We start from the raw sequence: 13,338 nt of genomic DNA, 5'->3' as shown, positions 1-13,338 counted from the left end.
GAATAGATTAGTTTGTCTCACAAATATTACCTTCTGCCTGATATAGTAATGCATACGTCATTTCAAAAGTATATTCTCCCTTTACTTTTGGTAATATTAAGAATAAGAGTTCAGGTGGTATAAATGTTGCTTGAGGTTCGAAAAAAATAGTGGAGAGTTCGAATTTAATTGGAGAGATCGGTACAAATGAAAGTGAGGAGGTTTGACATAATGAGTTCAGTATATAGAGTTGGGTCTTCAATTATGGGGATCGAAAATAATAAGGTCGAGAGGGTCAGATGTAAGTTTGGGTAAATATGGAGCGCTCGGGTGATTACTAAGAGATTGGAAATGAAGTCCAGATAGTAAAAAAAAGATCGAAAAATAACGGAAAATTTATCATTTAGCATATCCATGTAGAATAATTTATTCATCATATTTTGAATATTCCACCCCTTTTAGCAGGGGATTGGGAAAAGGTCCTTCCTTTGAATCCTAGCAGTTCTACATTTTTATTATAAAGCTCATCCTTTATAAACATGAGAGTTCGGGAAAGAGTCCTTTCCTTGAACCCCTTTAGTTTTACGTTTTATTAATAAGCTTATTCTTTGCAAAATATGGGAGATCAGGAGAGAGTCCTTTCCTTGAAATCCTTGGTGTTGATTTATTTTCACGAAAATCATATGAACTCTTATCTTTAATGAAATTCATCAAGTATTTTTCGGTGTTCGGTTCACGAAAAGTCTTTCTAAGAACCCCGAATTTTATATTGAGGCCTAATGGAGAATCCTTCTTGGAGTCCTCATGCTTGTATTATTAAAGGGTAGTTCCTCCTTCAGTTTGGCCCAAATCAAATACTATAATTGCAAAAGTAGTTTGAGATGAAACGATATGGGTAGAGATTTTACAGCTGATTATGCCGATGATAAGACCTTCCTTTATTAACTGAGAGTTCTCATTAGTGAAGGGAACTCTTTAGGTCATAATTAACACGTCCCTTTTGAATTAGAGTCCTAATTAAAAGGAATGAAAATCTATATCTGTATTGGTTCATGTATATTCACTATACACACGACACCCTCAGTTATTTGAATGCCAATGATAAGATGCAGGATGAGGGAGTCGAGAGTCCTCCTCACTCATCATGAATTTCTAGGTATCAAATAATACTTCTTCGAAATTAGAGTCCTAATTTAGTGATGAAGGAATTTAATAAATACAAAACAAATTAAACACAATCTCAACTCACTTTAGGGTCATCCCATTTACTCGTATTCTTGGGACACCCAGGGTAGTGAAATATTAAACGTTCCTATAATAAACGATAAGAACAAGCATCGTAATTTTAACCCCCCAAGATTATCAGCTTTAAGTTACAAAAAGCACATCATTAAATCTACTTGCCCTCGTTGAGAGACGATGTGGGGTACCCAACATCTTCTTCACATGTATACGGACCCCGAATCTAGAATCTCTGTCTTAGAAGTGGTCAAATCTTTTTAAAAATAAAACTCGATTTTCTTTAATTTTTCTCAAAATTAAAGTGGTAACTCTTCACTTTTTTACTTCAATGAGAATCGTCTGATGACCGCAGACAACATGGCTACCTATTATGAATTATTTGTGCTTTGAAACTACATATGATTATTGCATTTCACGTGCTTGATTATAATGGTTTTGTTATTATATTTTATTCCCTAAGTATGCTTCTATTCACTGAGCCCCTAGCTCACTCGCTTGTTCTTTCTTCCCTAACAAGGACAAGTAATAAAAATATAGTCACTAGATTTTTAGCTCATTGAGTTCCATAAGTTAACACTTCAATTTTGCTTAAAAGATATATGTACATTTTTATGAAACTCTTTTGTAAAGGCACGCAAATTTTGTTTTCTTACTACTATGCTATGCCACCTAATATTTTGTAATATGAAAAAAATTATAATCAATATTTATATTTAATAAAGTATTTATATGAATATTAGTTGATTTAAACAAATATTTTAATAAAAGTTGGGCTTGCTACGTGCTCTTATGACCTTATATCTTTTAATGCCCTAACCTAATAAAGATTCGGATTTAGGCTGTTACACTTAAGAAAATGACAATAAACATTTAAGGATGCTAATTTAAATTATTAATTTCGCTATTAAGATGTTTTCTTATAGTGATTGTTATTTTTTTAGATCGTCCCCTCAATATTTTCATGTATAGTCGTCACATGGTATATTTTGTAATTTTATTTATTATTATATAATGTGGGGATTTAATTTCACATATCATGACTTATTTATTTATTTAAAATAAAAAGTATTTTAATATTTAAACATATTATAGTCTTTATTATTTTAAAATTTCACAATTTTTATCTTTATATTATCATTTGGATTTGCGTAATTTTTTAAATTATAATATTTTATGTTATTAATAAATTTAAAAATAAAATAAAAGTTTAGAATTTCATAATAAAAATGAAAATGGTTGAAAGAATGCCGAGGATCTGAGGACGTTGTGATGAGGATTGCCGCTTATTCGGTGTCTAGTTTGCCAAGAACAAAAATGGTAAAAAAAGCTTTGGCTTGTCACATGCGTGCCTGGTGTCACCAATCCGCTGCCTCAATCGCTACCTCTACTATGTCCATGGTGGTCACTGAAGCCTCGCCCAGGCGCCAGTGGTCCCAATGGTTATAGTTGGTACTTTATTAAAAAAAAAAGAAAAAAGAAAGAAAGAATAAGAAGAAATGAAGAGAACTGGTGGAGGAAAGGAGAGAGTGGAAATGAAGGAATAATGGAATTATCAAAAAATATTCTTAATGTTTTAAATTGTTTATAATAATATTTTTTTATTATTTAAATTAATTTTAAAATTTATATAAATTTTAAATTTTTTATTCTATTTATATTTAACTCTAGTTAGAATTGACTATTAAAACTAAATATAATGATAATGATTAAAATAATTATACATTTAATTTTTTTTAAAAAAAGCAATTTCTTATTGGATTATAAAAGAAAAACGTCATCAATAATCAGGGTTATTTTCATTTATTATAAATTACTATTTAAATCATCAAATATTAAAAAATGTATATTGAAATAAAATTCCTAAATCTATTAACTCCTACTTCAATATATGATTTCCTTTGATTTTTCATATTTTTTTTCTTTTATTTCGTTTTGAAGAGTTTTATTATTCTAGTTAGATTTAGATTTCCTTTTCACAGTTTTATTTTTAATTCCTATTTATATGAATGTATATCTTTTTTATCCTTGCCATTTACCTGTATGTAGTCCAATTATATAGTTTATTTAAATATTTTAATATGAGTAAAGACTTTATTCCTAATTAACTATAAGTGAGTTTCTATTTAATATTTATTCCTGTATTCCTATTTCAACATAACTGATGCTTTATTAAATTATCAATATAGAGAAATTGGTTAGTAATTTGCTTTCTCGCTGCAAAGAAATTTCCTTGTTATGTTTTTAATGATAAATTATTATGTCTGAAGTAATTTCTAATATTTCAATTTTTATTGATTTTTGTTATATACAATAAACACAATAAATAAAGAATTAAAGCTAGATTCTTGGATCATTTATATTATTAGAATCTGGTGTAATTGTATTTTCATATATTTTATAGTCTTAATTTAAGAGTGATAATATATATATGCCTATATTTTATATGCTTCAAATATCAATTTATCACATGAGTAATATGCTTTCAACCACCTAAATTATGTCAGGTTAATAAAGTTTGAATTTTATTTTGAAATATGCATTTTATAATCTTATATTTTTACCATTTCTTTGTTACGTGTTGTGTCATTGAGTAAGCGTTGCTTATTGCTTAATAAGAAGATAATTACCACACGGATCTGCAAGCAAACTAAGGTTAGGTACGCTGTAGCTGGGTCTTACGACGGCAATTCTGTGCTGTATTCGCTTTAATTTGATCATTGAAATGGATCAAGCAAAGAAAGGCTATCATCAAACCATCCAAAGAGACGCACGCCAGATTAGGGCATAACCAAGTTCTAAACTAAGCCATGGGATTAAGAACATAGAAGAGGCCATGGGGCCAAGAGATAGAGTAACCTAATCGGCAGAGAACAAAAGTGACGATGACAAGATTGTTGAGGCCTCACTCACGCCATACCCTCTCTTCAAACCAGGGATCGGAAGCAACAACGTCCACAACTCTATCTCGACACCAACACATGTAAGGGAATAACTTGAATCCTTACAATTTCAACACCAACTCAAACATGCATCCAGAATTAACAATGAAAATCAAACAATGAAAACTCTCTCTCAAAAGATCCGATATACCGAAAACCCAAAACAAAGGAGATATTTACACCCACCCAGTAGTCGGGAGAGTGAACCCACAATCAGGCAGTAGAAAGTTCGGCCTTCCCTTACCCTGAGGGGTGGCCGACGGAACAGTAGGCACCAAGGGATAAACCAAGAAACAAAACAGAAGGGAAAGGAAACGAGAGGGAGGTTTCTTTCCCTAAAAGCTCTAGAGAGAGAGTATTGCGTTGCCAACTACAGTTACCCTCTAACTTTCTTCATTTATTCTTTTTATAGGAAAGAGAATTTTTTATACTGATGTTTTTAAATTGGGTGATTCATATGGTAATTTAATTAGTTTAAATCAATAAAATAGTTAACTACATTTTTGAAAAATAACAAAATTATTTAAGAAATTAAAATCAAACCAGCCTTAGTTACTTATTTTTAGCGTATTATTTCAAAATTATAATATTAACACCATGAAATGGGGAACATATTATCTCTATCTCAATATAATAAGTTAAAAAATTTTGTATCTTAATAAAGTTGTTTCAATAATCTCATTAGAGTTGTTAACATAATTTAATTATTTTTATGCATAACTCTATAAAAAGCCTCGCATCTTGATCACAATCTATTTAACGCCATTTTTTATAAAACTATTATGGTGCTTGAGAGTACGTTATGCAGACAATAAAATGACAGAATCAACATTCAAAAACTAATCAGAACAAATAGAAAAAAAAAATTGGTGATAACAGTATCATAATAATGCATTTTTTTTCTTTAAATCAAACACAAAGAACCAATATCATAATTTAAACTCTATTTTACTATTGTTAATATTAATTTATTATGAGCACTTTATTAAATCTACCTATTCTTTTAAGGACGATTGTGAGGTCTCTAACATCTTATCTCTGAGTTAAAAGTGGTAAATATTTTTTAAAAGGTTTTTCAAAATAAATGGTTTTTTTTTATTTTTCTCAAAATTAGAGTAGCGACTCCTCACTTTTCCACTTCCGTGAGGATTGCTTAGCTACTATAAAACATTTGCAACACTAATTATGTATGTAATTGTATTTTATTTGATGTACAAGGCAATTGACATCAAGTTTCAAGATATGACGATATTTTGTTTTTATATTTTGATGAATTTTTTTGCACATATATGAAATCATATGTCATTGAGATAATTTTGCTTGTTATTAGGATTGAATACATTTTATAAGCAAATATTTCTTGACCAAATTTGATACACTAATATAATATGTATGTTCTTTATATATATGTTGTTTTGAAAAAAAATATATTTTATATGTTTCAATAATGAAATTACTTCAAAAATATTAATTACTAAGGGGATACTATCTGCAAAAATTGCATTAAACTTTTAGGATTTGGCTATGCTTTAGTGTAGCTAATTAGGGACACTATGTAAATAGTATAGCTAAAATGGATACGCCATCAAAACAATGTGTCATCCATTTATATATATATATATATATATAGGGATGCTGTTATATTAAGTATCGCCATGCATTTTGTAGCTAACTGAGGACATAATCATAACTGTGTAGTTATCTTAGGGTGCTTATAAAACAAGTGTCACCATATTTAGGATACTATACATGCATAGTGTGGTCAATCGAGGATGCAACTAGTAGTATGCATCGTCAATTTTGGGATGTTAAAAGAATAAATGTTGTCTAAAGAACAACACTAATGAACCTGTGTCTTCAATGGGTGACATTTGTAGAAAAAGTGTTGACATGTTTATGGCTTCGCATGCATAGTGTAGTCAATAGGGAATGTAACTATTAGTATGTGTTGTCAGTTTTAGGATGCTAAAAGAACAAGTGTTGTCTAAAGGATGACACTAATAAACCTATGTCGCCAATCGGTAACGCTAATAGAAAAAGTATCGACAAGTTTATGGGTCAACATGGCGACACTAAAAAGCCTGTGCGTTGCCAAATTCGCGATGCTTATAGAGAAAGCATTGGCAAGTTAATGTTACCAACGCAAAAGTCTAGTGTTGGGACGATGACACTTATAGCAACACAAGCCCAAACAATAAATGTAACACCCACCGCCTGGGGGTGGTTGGAATATATGCTCAAAGTTGGGACTGTGATACAAGAGGGGAGAGAAATAAGGTTAGTGATAAGAGCAAGGAAAGGTGAACAAAAAGGGTGAGAGTCGCTAAAATAGGCAATTTTCGCTGTCAAAGTTCCTTTTAATATAAAAAAGGGAGAACCCCACTTTATCTCACTTTTCTCCTACTTGCCTCCCTAAACTCGACAACCAACTCCTCTAATAGCCTCCTCCTCTTCTTTTCTGTCCCATTCTTCCAAACCCCCCACTCATAAATGTTCTTAATGCCCAAAGTCTTCTTTCAACTTTATTAAGCGCAAGAACCGTCTCTCTCTCTCTCCCTCTCTCATCTTTCAACTTGGACACAAGGAAGGGGTAGTAAAGAGATTATTGCTCTAACAAACCTAGAGATTTTGAGTAAGTGTTTACACTCTCTATTATAACACCCCCATACTAAGTAGTCTCTATATCCTACTGTTCTGGTAATTAGTGTCTATCCAGACAATCAAGATGTCTAGAACTATATCTATGTCATCTAAAAAAGCCATAAATAAAAATTAATAGAAATTATATGAAGGTGAAATAAAAATAAGAAAAATAAAGCATAATCAGTTAAATGACCCGAGGTCCCCGCGATGGGTGACCGACCCAGAAAGCGACTGCGAACTCAATTGCTACCCTAAATTCGTGTGAGACCCTATGACACCCCAGGCCTAGGGATAATTGCGAAACCATTGGGAATGTGAAAACCACAGCAAAAGAATAGAGAATAAGTTCAAATAATTGAATCAGAATTCAGAAAGTAACCAAGTACTATTAGAAAAATTAATAAGACCCAATAAGGGGCATTTTAGTCAATTCACTCTCAGAGGTGATTTTTGACCTAAATGTCCATTAAAATGTGTAACATTAATGTATTGAAAAATAAATTAAAAGTAAAGAGGTATATTGGAAGAAAGGAAAAAGTAAAGAAAAATAAAAATTCAAAGTGCTTTATGACATCATCAATATATAAGCATGACATAATAAAAAAATTTATAATTAAATTAAATCATTTTGGGTAAATATAAATAAGATATTAAGTAAATTAAAATTAAAATTGTCCATCATCTTCCACCAAGGTTACTGACTTGCTGTCGTAGGTGAAAGAAAAAATATAACAGCTGAGTGAGACCACTTAAAGTAATGGATTGAAGTTGTTTACGGGTATAGCTTAGATATACCCTTGTATATTAAGTTTTGGTGTAATCATGTAATTATATGTATATAACCACATTCGAGCACTTGTACAAAAATACTTGTAATATTATTTTGGGATTGTAATCAAATAAAAAAAAAATTGTACTATTATTTAGGGACTTAATTACATAAATTTCTTTTATAATATAAATTCCGTTACCTCAATGAATGCAATTATTTAAATTTCTTTCTGAGTATTGTACATAATGAATTATTTTCTTTATGATAAGATTGGGTTGTGTTGCTCTAAATGAAATTTGGCTGAAATAAATTATAGGAAGTATTTTTCTGCAGGTTTCGAATAACTGTTTTTTAAATTTTTAGCCGGTACTCTATCAAAAATTTTGTAAAATTCTTAAATGTTAAATTAATTTCAAATAAAGTTTATGCATCACCGCAAAATTTTAAAAATGCTTAATTATTCCTAAAAAGTTTTATGACAGATATTGGATTTGAAAATATTTAGTTTAAATTTTTGTCACCACGCCAGATTGTTAAATGGGATTGTTTTGTCAAAATCCCTTGTAGTATATTTAATAGATTATTGGTAGGCGAAGTATGGTAATTTATTAGGTATACTACGGGATCATGTTACATCTTATGGAGGGGTAAGGTGTGACAAAACTAACTGGAAAAAGATCAAACTATTAACAGATTGCGAATCGGCGCTGGAAAGTTAGGGAAATTAAGAGAGAATGTCGAGAGGCTTGAGGGAATGAAGAGAACAAAATGTGAGAATGACTAAATCCCCCCTCCTATTTATACTCATCCGAGTATTAAATGCTCGTGAGACCCTAGGTGGCGCATCGATAAGGGAAAAATTTAATTGTATCCCGTGTACAAGAGAAAAATCTAGAGGCAGAGGGATCAGACATGTGAGGTCATTCAAAAGGACTGACCAGAGATTGGGCAAGAGAGTCCAGTCAAAAGAGATCGGTTGGGAGACTAATCAGAAAGGCAATCAGAACCACACAAGTAATAAAGGACATAATAAATAAATAAAATAAAATGAAACTAAGTTTAAACAAAAAGTCCATTTCATTTCTAAAAGATTGGATTACATTATTTACGTGATCTCTCTAGCCCGATCATTAATTACAGATATTCCTACCTACTCTCCCTACGTTTTACCATTGTTTCCACAGTTCGACACCTCCCGATCTTAAGATGCCATTCAAGAGATACATGGAGATCAGGAAGGTAGCTCTCATTAACTATGGTAAAGGCTGTAGAAAGCTCGATGTTATCAATCAGAACCGAGCCTCAATCGAGACCCCTGATATGATTAGGAGCCAAATAAACTTCAAGAGGCGATCACCATTATCAAGATTGAAATTAGTAGTCCTCTCGCCCGAGATTGGTCTTTGGCTCAAACCAGTAGGCCGATCAAAGATCGATACAGTAATTATTTTGGACCCTGATCGACCGTTTAGTCCGGTTCCCTCGCCATCATCAGATGATGTTCTCGTAATTCTCTAATCGTCGGTGTTGTCCTTTTTCAGGTGACAGGTAAAAGAAGTAATCAAAAAAAGATCAAAGCAATTGTCATAGTAAAAAATGGTGCCGAAAAGGTAAGGCATGGGGAAGAACAGGCCAAAAATTGATTAGAGAAGGAAAGGTTGAAATGTGAGAATGGCAGCCTACTACCCCTTAGTATATATAGGCCTAGACATTTAATGCTTGCAAAACTCGAAGCGGCTCATTGGTAAGTGGAGAATTTAATGCTTCGCCATTATTCGAGGTTCACCGACATAGACCAGATGCAAAAGATGGATAGGAAAGAGATTAAGAAGCGAGAAGAGTTCGGACATGGAAAGAGTTGGTTTAAAAAGTCAAACTAGAAGGTCTCAGAGCTACCAACTATAATAAGAGATCGGGTAGGAGAACGAGATACAAAGATCGGGTAGATCGAGAAATGGCTAATAAAGATCAGAAGGTTTGGGAAATCAAGAGTCAAAAGTTAATTTCAGTCATGACCCTTGATCTGCAAGATTAACTCCCCTACCATCGGATCTGAGTTAGTTAAAGCATTTGGGGTATAATCTAATCTCCACCATCCATCCCATTTGTAAGGATGAACCCAAACCATTGGATCTGAGGTGATTAAAGCATTCTGGTATGCCTCAATCCACACCATTGATCTCACTTGTAAGGACGTGTTTTGGGCCATTAGATTAAAAGTAAATAATAGATTCAGCGCTTTTCATTCCCAGCCTTCGGATCCATTCTATAAGGCAAAACCCCCAACCGTTGGATTAGAGAGGAAAGGAAAAAAGAATTCTGAGCTAAATCTCAACCCTCAGTTTTGATCCTCTTTAATTTCCAGCCTTTGGATTTTGTCCTTCTAAATTCAGACCCTTCATTTTTTCCTACTTGAATCCTAACTCTATATTTTAATACCCTCGTTCCCTATAAATACTTGAATGCTACACTGTAGAAGGGGTCTCTGGTCGCAAGTCTTTGGTTGGGGTCTCTAGTTTTAAGTATTGCTCTTTGGCTTTTTTACCTTTTAGTCTGAAGTTCTTGGTCTTTAAGGGGCTTTAGAAACATGTTTTCTAAAGAATCTTGTCTCCAGAACTCCCAATACTTCAGTCCCTCTTTTCGGTAGATTCACACAATAACCTGGTGGTCTAATCTTGGTTTGTCATCAGGGTCTTGTCCCCATCACTTTCATCATTTCAAAAGGCAATCTTGGTCGGCCCAGCTTCTGCAATCCCATTTTGACGTGAGATATCAGCAGCAACTCTCCTGTCACCTTTAATAGCTCTTTACAAATAAATGTCTTAATAGCCCTTCCTTTGATTGAATGCAATTAGGCTGTATTTGTTACATAAGCTAGAATTCAAACTTTTAGAACATCTAATCACGCTGAACTTTTAGAATAGATTAGTTTGTCTCACAAATATTACCTTCTGCCTGTTGTAGTAACACATACGTCATTTCAAAAGTATATTCTCCCTTTACTTTTGGTAATATTAAGAATAAGAGTTCAGGTGGTATAAATGTTGCTTGAGGTTCAAAAAAAATAGTGGAGAGTTCGAATTTAATTGGAGAGATCGGTACTAATGAAAGTGAGGAGGTCTGACATAATGCGTTCAGCATATAGAGTTGGGTCTTCGATTATGGGGATCGAAAATAATAAGGTCGAGAGGGTCAGATGTAAGTTTGGGTAAATATGGAGCACTTGGGTGATTACTAAGAGATTGGAAATGAAGTCCAGATAGTAAAAAAGAGATCGAAAAATAACGCAAAATTTATCATTTAGCATATCCATGTAGAATCATTTATTCATCATATTTCGAATATTCCACCCCTTTTAGCAGGGGATTGGGAAAAGGTCCTTCCCTTGAATCCTAGCAGTTCTACATTTCTATTATAAAGCTCATCCTTTATAAACATAAGAGTTCGGGAGAGAATCCTTTCCTTGAACCCCTTTAGTTTTACGTTTTATTAAGAAGCTTATTCTTTGCAAAATATGGGAGATCGAGAGAGAGTCCTTTCCTTGAAATCTCTGATGTTGATTTATTTTCACGGAAATCCTATGAACTCTTATTTTTAACGAAATTCATCAAGTACTTTTTGGTGTTCGGTTCACGAAAAGTCTTTCTAAGAACCCCGAATTCTATATTGAGGCCTAATGGAGAATCCTTCTTGGAGTCCTCATGCTTGTATTATTAAAGGGTAGTTCCTCCTTTAGTTTGGCCCAAATCAAATACTATAATTGCAAAAGTAGTTTGAGATGAAACGATATGGGTAGAGATTTTACAGCTGATTATGCCAATGATAAGACCTTCCTTTATTAACTGAGAGTCCTCATTAGTGAAGGGAACTCTCTAGGTCATAATTAACACATCCTTTTTGAATTAGAATCCTAATTAAAAGGAATGAAAATCTATATCTGTATTGGTTCATGTATATTCACTATACACACGACACCCTCAGTTATTTGAATGCCAATGATGAGATGCATGATGAGGAAGCCGAGAGTCCTCCTCACTCATCATGAATTTCTAGGTATCAAATAATACTTCTTCGAAATTAGAGTCCTAATTTAGGGATGAAGGAATTTAATAAATACACAACGAATTAAACATAATCTCAACTCACTTTAGGGTCATCCCATTTACTCATATTCTTGGGACACCCAGGGTAGAGAAATATTAAACGTTCCTATAATAAACGATATGAACAAGCATCGTAATTTTAACCCCCCAAGATTATCAGTTTTAAGTTATAAAAAGCACATCATTAAATCTACTTGCCCTCGTTGAGAGACGATGTGAGGTGCCCAACATCTTCCTCACATGTATACGGACCCCGAACCTAGAATCTATGTCTTAGAAGTGGTCAAATCTTTTTAAAAATAAAGCTCGATTTTCTTTAATTTTTCTCAAAATTAAAATGGTGACTCTTCACTTTTCTACTTCAATGAGAATCGTCTGACAACCGCAGACAACATGGCTACCTATTATGAATTATTTGTGCTTTGAAACTACATACGATTATTGCATTTCACGTGCTTGATTATAATGGTTTTGTTATTATATTTTATTCCCTAAGTATGCTTCTATTCACAGAGCCCCTAGCTCACTCCCTTGTTCTTTCTTCCCTAACAAGGACAAGTAATAAAAATATAGTCACTAGATTTTTAGCTCGCTGTGTTCCATAAGTTAACACTTCAATTTTGCTTAAAAGATATATGTACATTTTTATGAAACTCTTTTGTAAAGGACGCAAATTTTGTTTTCTTACTACTTTGTTATGCCACCTAATATTTTGTAATATGAAAAAAATTATAATCAATATTTATATTTAATAAAGTATTTATATGTATATTAGTAGATTTAAATAAACATTTTGATGAAAGTTGGGCTTGCTACGTGTTCTTATGACCTTATATCTTTTAATGCCCTAACCTAATAAAGATTCGGATTTAGGCTGTTACACTTAAGAAAATGACAATAAACATTTAAGGATGTTAATTTAAATTATTAATTTTGCTATTAAGATGTTTTCTTATAGTGATTGTTATTTTTTTAGATCGTTCCCCTCAATATTTTCATGTATAGTCTTCACATCGTATATTTTGTAATTTTATTTATTATTATATAATGTGGGGATTTAATTTCACATATCATGACTTATTTATTTATTTAAAATAAAAAGTGTTTTAATATTTAAACATATTATAGTCTTTATTATTTTAAAATTTCACAATTTTTATCTTTATATTATCATTTGGATTTGCGTAATTTTTTAAATTATAATATTTTATGTTATTAATAAATTTAAAAACTAAAATATTATAAAAATTTAAAAATGAAATAAAAAGTTTAGAATTTCATAATAAAAATGAAAATGGTTGAAAGAATGCCAAGGATCTGAGGACGTTGTGATTAGGGGAGAGCAGTTTTCGGTTTAAATCGGCTATTAAAACTAGATATAATGATAATGATTAAAGTAATTATACATCTAATTAAAAAAAAGCAATTTCTTATTGAATTATAAAAGAAAAACATCATCAATAATCAGGGTTATTTTCATTTATTAGAAATTACTATTTAAATCATCAAATATTAAAAAATGTATATTGAAATAAAATTCTAGATCTATTAACTCCTACTTTAATATATGATTTCCTTTGATTTTTAATATTTTTTTTCTTTTATTTCGCTTTGAAGAGTTTTATTATTCTAGTTAGATTTAGATTTCCTTTTCACAGTT

This window comes from Hevea brasiliensis, chromosome 13 (genome assembly GCF_030052815.1).
Source record: "Hevea brasiliensis isolate MT/VB/25A 57/8 chromosome 13, ASM3005281v1, whole genome shotgun sequence".
Taxonomy (NCBI): domain Eukaryota; kingdom Viridiplantae; phylum Streptophyta; class Magnoliopsida; order Malpighiales; family Euphorbiaceae; genus Hevea; species Hevea brasiliensis.
The sequence above is the reverse complement of the archived record's forward strand: the minus strand, read 5'-3'. Positions refer to the sequence as shown.